The sequence below is a fragment of the Carassius carassius genome, chromosome 8 (genome assembly GCF_963082965.1).
Source record: "Carassius carassius chromosome 8, fCarCar2.1, whole genome shotgun sequence".
NCBI classification, from domain to species: Eukaryota; Metazoa; Chordata; class Actinopteri; order Cypriniformes; family Cyprinidae; genus Carassius; species Carassius carassius.
In genome coordinates, this window is record NC_081762.1 from 31300745 (window position 1) to 31308244 (window position 7500).

At 48.7% G+C, this 7500-nt stretch overlaps 1 non-coding gene across 1 annotated transcript; it reads right to left on the reverse strand.

Annotated features, from left to right (window-relative positions):
• Positions 1-6759: 6759 nt before the first annotated feature.
• trnap-ugg (transfer RNA proline (anticodon UGG)) lies at positions 6760-6831 on the reverse strand. Its single transcript has one exon. It is a non-coding gene; the product is annotated as a tRNA-Pro (tRNA).
• Between the last annotated feature and the right edge of the window lie 669 nt (positions 6832-7500).

Below are 7500 nucleotides of genomic sequence, written 5' to 3' on the forward strand. Positions count from 1 at the left end.
CCCACCCCCACCTCCCACGAACCCTATATAGGTCCTTTTGCCATCGTTCTGCTGGCCGTTGGGGGTATTCGCTCCCAGGACCCTATTATTTGGCCTTTCTCCCATTAAACGAATGGCCGGGGCAGTTCTAGGGTGGGCTTCGCATCCCAGCGGGCCGCGTTTTGTCCACCCGCCATATGGGTCCGCTGTGCGGACCCCCGTGACCACGAACCCTATAAAGGTCCTTTTGCCATCGTTCTGCTGGCCATTGGGGGTATTCGCTTCCAGGACCCTATTATTTGGCCTTTTTCCCATTAAACCAATGGCCGGGGCTGTTCTAGGGTGGGCTTCGCATCCCAGCGAGCTGCTTTTAGTCCACCCGCCATATGGGTCCGCTGAGCGGACCCCCATGACCACGAACCCATTATTTGTCCATTTAACCATTATCATCGCGGATCTGACCCTCGAGCCGCGAGGACCCCCGACCCGGACCCCCGGTCCCAAGGAACCACTATTTGTCCACTTTTCCACTATTTTCACGGAACGTTCCCAAAAGGGTCCCAGAGGTGGGGGGTGGGCGTCCCCGCCCAGCGGGCGCTCACCGGCGCCCCCTCTGGCCATTTCGGGGTCGCCGACGCAAGTCGCTCCGATCGGCCCGCGGTCTCGGTGAGGTCACTGGGGGGGCCCCACGGACCCCGCTGTGAAATTTGGGACCCCTGGGACGTTTCTAAAAAAATCCTACCTGTCATTTATTCCCATGCGTTCGGCCTAGCGGACTCGTGGACACGACTCCCAAGGGTCCGATCGGGCCGAATTTTGGATATGTGTCTCGAGGGCATCCCCTCGACCGGGCACAGAAGTCTGGTGGCCCTACGACCTTCTTTAGGGGTCAAACGGTCACAGAAGGGACCCCACGTCCACAAAAGCGGTACGCATTTTGTTGGGAGGTGGGACGTCCACAGTTCCGAGACGATAGGTCGTAGGGCCCCCAGATTTGAGATTCTGGCATCTCAGGGGCCCCTCAACAAGGGCCCTGAAACACGTAGTCGTAGGACCCATGGAAAAAGTGCATCGCACTAGGTTCTCGCGCTTTTGACAGCACGTTCTAGGGGCCCTCAGGAGCAACCGATCCAAATTTCAGGCCCCTGGGACGTTTCTAAAAAAATCCCACCTGCCATTTACTTGAATGTGTTCGGCCTAGCGGTTTCGTGGACACGGCTCGACGGGGTCCGATCGGGCCGAATTTTGGATATGTGTCTCATGGGGGCCACCTCGACCGGGCATAGAAGTTGGTTATTACTATTGACCCCTTATTTAGGGGTCAACGGGTCAAAAAAGGGAGCGCTTGTCCACCAAACCGGTACGCGTTTATATTGGAGATGGGACATCCGCCCTTCGGAGACGATGGGTCGTAGGGCCCCGAGATACGAGATTCTCGCATCTCAGGGGCCCCTCTCCCATGTCCCCAAAGCACGAAGCTGTAGGACCTTGAAAAAAAATTCCCATCCTGCACCCTGAAATCTCTCAAAAGGCTCTGATCATGTAAGAGTCAGAGAGGGCTGAGGGAGAGATTTTGTGCAGGAGGCTCCGAATTTTCCCCTTGCCTTAGGGCCCCACTCTTTCGGCAGCTCAATCGGGGCGGCCCCTGGACCCACCGATCCGAATTTCGGGCCCCTGGGTCTTTTCTTAAAAAGTCCCACCTGCCACATACTTGAATGGGTTTGGCCTAGCGGATTCGTGGACACAACTCTTTGACCCCTAAATAAGGTCGTAGGGTCACCAGACTTCTATGCCCGGTTGAGTTGGCCCCCATGAGACACATATCCAATATTCGGCCCGATCGGATTCTCGCATCTCAGGGGCCCCTCTCCCATGTCCCTGAAGCACGAAGCTGTAGGACCTTGAAAAAAAAAATCCCATCCGGCACCCCTGAAATCTCTCAAAAGGCTCTGATCATGTAAGAGTCAGAGAGGGCTGAGGGAGAGATTTTGTGCAGGAGGCTCCGAATTTTCCCCTCGCCTTAGGGCCCCGCTCTTTCGGCAGCTCAATCGGGGCGGCCCCTGGACCCACCGATCCGAATTTCGGGCCCCTGGGTCTTTTCTAAAAAAGTCCCACCCGCCACATACTTGAATGGGTTCGGCCTAGCGGATTCGTGGACACAACTCGCGAGGGACACAGGGCCCCTCGCTTTCGGAAGCTCACTCGGGGTGGCCCCTTGACCCACCGATCCGAATTTCGGGCCCTTGGGTCTTTTCTAAAAAAGTCCCACCTGCCATATACTTGAATGTTTTTGGCCTTGCGGGTTCGTGGACAGGACTTGCAAGGGTCCGATCGGGCCGAATTTTGGATATGTGTCTCATGGGAACCCACTCAACGGGGCATAGAAGTCTGGTGGCCCTATGACCTTCTTTAGGGGTCAAACAGTCAAATAAGTGACCCCACGTCCACCAAATCGGTACACGTTTTGATTGAAGGTGGGACATCCACAGTTCGGAGACAATAGGACGTAGGGCCCCCATATTCCAGATTCTCGCATCTCAGGGGCCCCTCTCCCATGTCCCTGAAGCACGAAGCTGTAGGACCTTGAAAAAAAAATACCCGTCCGGCACCCTGAAATCTCTAAAAAGGCTCTGATCATGTAAGAGTCAGAGAGGGCCAAGGGAGAGATTTTGTGCAGGAGGCTCCGAATTTTTCCCTCGCCTTAGGGCCCCGCGCTTTCGGCAGCTCACTCGGGGCGGCCCCTGGACCCACCGATCCGAATTTCGGGCCCCTGGGTCTTTTCTAAAAAAAGTCCCACCTGCCATATACTTGAATGTTTTCAGCCTAGCGGGTTCGTGGACACGACTCCCAAGGGTCCGTATTATGGGATAAAACTTACAAAAATGGATTCCTGGGAGCTTGCAGAGTACAGCTGATGAGACTTCAACCACGAAACTGCTAAAATTTATCTGTCCACGGAACCATTAGGAAGGGCGTGCTGAATAAATGGCAAATGGGAGTTTTTTTTTTTTAAAATGTCCATTTACAATTTATTCAGCGGGACCTCCATAGCGCTCCCGTGGACATAAATTTTTATGCATATTTTACATTATTATTGGATAAAACTTACATGAATGGATTCCTCTGGGTGTCCTGAGTACAGTAAAGGTCTTTTCATTAACAATAACACACATTTGAAATAAATAAAGTTAAATAAAGTTGCAATTTAATGAAAAGTGAGATACGCACCACATGTGGTGCACATGTGTGCCAAAATTCAACGCTCATTTTTATGCAAATTCTACAGTATTATGGGATAAAACTTACAAAAATGGATTCCTGGGAGCTTGCAGAGTACAGCGGATGAGACTTCAACCACGAAACCGCTAAAATTTAGCTGTCCACGGAACCATTAGGAAGGGCGTGCTGAATGAATGGCAAATGGGAGGTTTTTTAAAAAAAAATGTCCATTTACAATTTATTCAGCGGGACCTCCGTAGTGCTCCCGTGGACATTATTTTTTATGCAAATTCTACAGTATATTGTGATAAAACTTACATGAATGGACTCTGCTGGGCTGTCTGAGTACACTGCAGGCGTTTTGATCAACAATATTGCCTATATTTAATTAAATCAAATTTACTAGAATTGCTTTTTGTTAAACCTAAGGTGGACACATATCCTACTTGCCATTTATTCATATTAGATGGACACCAAATTTGGGGCACTGTATCTCCGCCTGCCGGGGGTTCAGGGACTTGGGGCTGGTGGCGTCGGATAGAGGTCCCCCTGGTCTGACTTTGACCCGATTTTGGTGCAGTTTGGCCCCGTTTTGGCGGAGTTACAGCTTGGCAAAGTGTGTGACATTTTGGTTAATATTCACCACATGTGGTGAAATTAGCCAAAATCCAACATTTTTCCTATGCATATTTCTACAGTGTTATGGGATAAAACTTACAAAAATGGATTCCTGGGAGCTTGCAGAGTACAGCTGATGAGACTTCAACCACGAAACCGCTAAAATTGATCTGTCCACGGAACCATTAGGAAGGGCGTGCTGAATAAATGGCAAATGGGAGGTTTTTTTTTTTAAAATTTCCATTTACAATTTATTCAGCGGGACCTCCATAGCGCTCCCGTGGACATAATTTTTTTTTGCATATTTTACATTATTATTGGATAAAACTTACATGAATGGATTCCTCTGGGTGTCCTGAGTACAGTAAAGGTCTTTTCATTAACAATAACACACATTTGAAATAAATAAAGTTAAATAAAGTTGCAATTTAATGAAAAGTGAGATACGCACCACATGTGGTGCACATGTGTGCCAAAATTCAACGCTCATTTTTATGCAAATTCTACAGTATTATGGGATAAAACTTACAAAAATGGATTCCTGGGAGCTTGCAGAGTACAGCTGATGAGACTTCAACCACGAAACCGCTAAAATTTAGCTGTCCACGGAACCATTAGGAAGGGCGTGCTGAATGAATGGCAAATGGGAGGTTTTTTAAAAAAAAATGTCCATTTACAATTTATTCAGCGGGACCTCCGTAGTGCTCCCGTGGACATTATTTTTTATGCAAATTCTACAGTATATTGTGATAAAACTTACATGAATGGACTCTGCTGGGCTGTCTGAGTACACTGCAGGCGTTTTGATCAACAATATTGCCTATATTTAATTAAATCAAATTTACTAGAATTGCTTTTTGTTAAACCTAAGGTGGACACATATCCCACTTGCCATTTATTCATATTGGATGGACACCAAATTTGGGGCACTGTATCTCCGCCTCCCGGGGGTTCAGGGACTTGGGTCTGACTTTGACCCGATTTTGGTGCAGTTTGGCCCCGTTTTGGCGGAGTTACAGCTTGGCAAAGTGTGTGACATTTTGGTTAATATTAACCACATGTGGTGAAATTAACCAAAATCCAACATTTTTATATGCATATTTCTACAATGTTATGGGTTCAAACTTACAAATATGGATTCCTGGGAGCTTGCAGAGTACAGCAGATGAGACTTCAACCACGAAATCGCTAGAATTGATCTGTCCACGGAACCATTAGGAAAGGCATGCTGAATAAATGGCAAATGGGAGGTTTTTTCAAAAAAAATGTCCATTTACAATTTATTCAGCGGGACCTCCATAGCGCTCCCGTGGACATAAATTTATATGCATATTTATATGCATACAGTATAATGAGTGAAATTCAGGGGATCCCTAGAGGGGTCTACCGTATGCGACCACCCTCGAGTTCCTGGGTGGTCCGGTTCCTGAGCTATAACGGTTCAAACCCCACGTTTTGGGGGGCCGTAACTTGGACCCCCGGGGTCAAAGGAACATGGGGCTGGTGTCGTCGGATAGGGGTCCCCAAGGACTAATATTGACCAGAGTTTGGTGTTTTTTCCCCTCTCTTTGGGTGAGTTATGGCCGGTCAAATTTTGGGACTTTTTGCATTTGTGGGCCCGTATCACTGGCCCCCGGGGGTCTATCGACTTGGGGGAGGTGGCTTCAGAAAGGGCCCTTCGAGGGCTATCACGTCACCGAGTTTCAAGTCGCTAGGTCTCTTCCTTTCATTTGACTATCAAAAATGTGGGGGGCCATAACTCCGCCCCCCGGGGTGTTATGGATGGGGGGCAGCGGTGTTCGGTAGGCCTTCTGGAGGTCTTACTCTGACCCGATTTTGGTGCAGTTTGGCCCCGTTTTGGCAGAGTTACAGCTTGGCAAAGTCTGTGACATTTTGGTTAACATTCACCATATGTGGTGAAATTAACCAAAATCCAACATTTTTCTATGCATATTTCTACAGTATAATGGGATAAAACTTACAAAAATGGATTCCTCTGAGTGCCCTGAGTACTGTACAAGCGTTTTCTCTAGGCTTCATAATAAAAAAAAATTTCCGACTTCCACCCCCCTCGAGCTGCCTTCTCTAGCCGGGGAGGGTGCACCCTGGCCGGCATGGATGAGTAGGTGCGAGGGGGGTGGATGGTACTCTTTTTTGGCTAATTTCTCCGGGATGCGGTGGACCCCGGGGCTGAAATTCAGGGGATCCTTAGAGGGTCGAGGGGTCTACCGTATGTGACCACACTCGAGTTCCTGGGTGGTCCGGTTTTTGAGTTATAACGGTTCAAATCCCACAGTTTGGGGGGCCGTAACTCGGACCCCCAGGGTCATAGGAACATGGGGTTGGTGTCGTCGGATAGGGGTCCCCAAGGTCTAATATTGACCAGAGTTTGGTGTTTTTTCCCCTCTCTTTGGGTGAGTTATGGCCGGTCAAATTTTGGGACTTTTTGCATTTGCGGGCCCGTATCTCTGGCCCCCGGGGGTCTATCGACTTGGGGGAGGTGGCTTCAGAAAGGGCCCTTCGAGGGCTATCACGTCACCGAGTTTCAAGTCGCTAGGTCTCTTCCTTTCATTTGACTATCAAAAATGTGGGGGGCCATAACTCCGCCCCCCGGGGTGTTATGGATGGGGGGCAGCGGTGTTCGGTAGGCCTTCTGGAGGTCTGACGTTGACCCGATTTTGGTTCAGTTTGGCCCCGTTTTGGCAGAGTTACAGCTTGTACGTGGGTTAAGGTCCCCTTAACCCACGTACAAGAGCCCTCAAACTTATACCTGAATGGACGCTCCAACAAAAAATGGACTTTATAGAGAAAGCACACAGGCTCCACCGAGATTCGAACTCAGATCGCTGGCTTAGCCATCCATGTCTGCCTGATTGGAAAAAACCTGCCATAATGTTTGTGAATGCAATGAGACAATAAAGCTTCACGTTTTAACCTGAACAAGGGCTCGTCCGGGATTTGAACCCGGGACCTCTCGCACCCAAAGCAAGAATCATACCCCTAGACCAACTAGCCTTCTTTCCCTAATCCAAGGAAAAAGAGCTATTCCAGCATCAACAAAAGAAGGAACATGAACTAACGTGGAAGCAATCAAAGTCCTCGAGACAGTGTGAAAGGCTAACGAATGCAAGTTGGCCTCTTAATTGACCTAAAAATGGGGCTGTATCTAACATGTAGAGGGATGTTAGGGAGGACAGCTGAAACGGTCAGATGTCACTTAGACCAGCGGGTCTCAATTCCAGTCCTCGCGCCCCCTGCTCTTCACATTTTGTAAGTTTCTTGTATAGCTTCAGACATTTGTTCCATTCAAACGTAAGTGCCCTGAGAACTGGACATCACATGACAGCCCTCCGTGATTCAAGTTCAAAGCGTATGTATATGTTCAATTCATAGTGAGTAATACAGTGGTGTATCGAGGTATACAGAGGTAAAGGATGTCACACTTCTCCATGTGTGAAGAAGTTGCGCAGCACAAATCCGTGAACCAATGTTCCAAAGTGAAGTATACTTTGACGGATTTCCCCTGCTCAGGGAGTGGGGAGCAATGAACACTGTGTAGGGACCATGTCAATCACTAGGAGCTCACTTCTAATGAGCTGATTATCCGAATCAGGTGTGCTAACAAAGAGAGACATGCAAAACATGCAGACCTGGGGGAGCGAGGACTAGAATTGAGAACCGCTT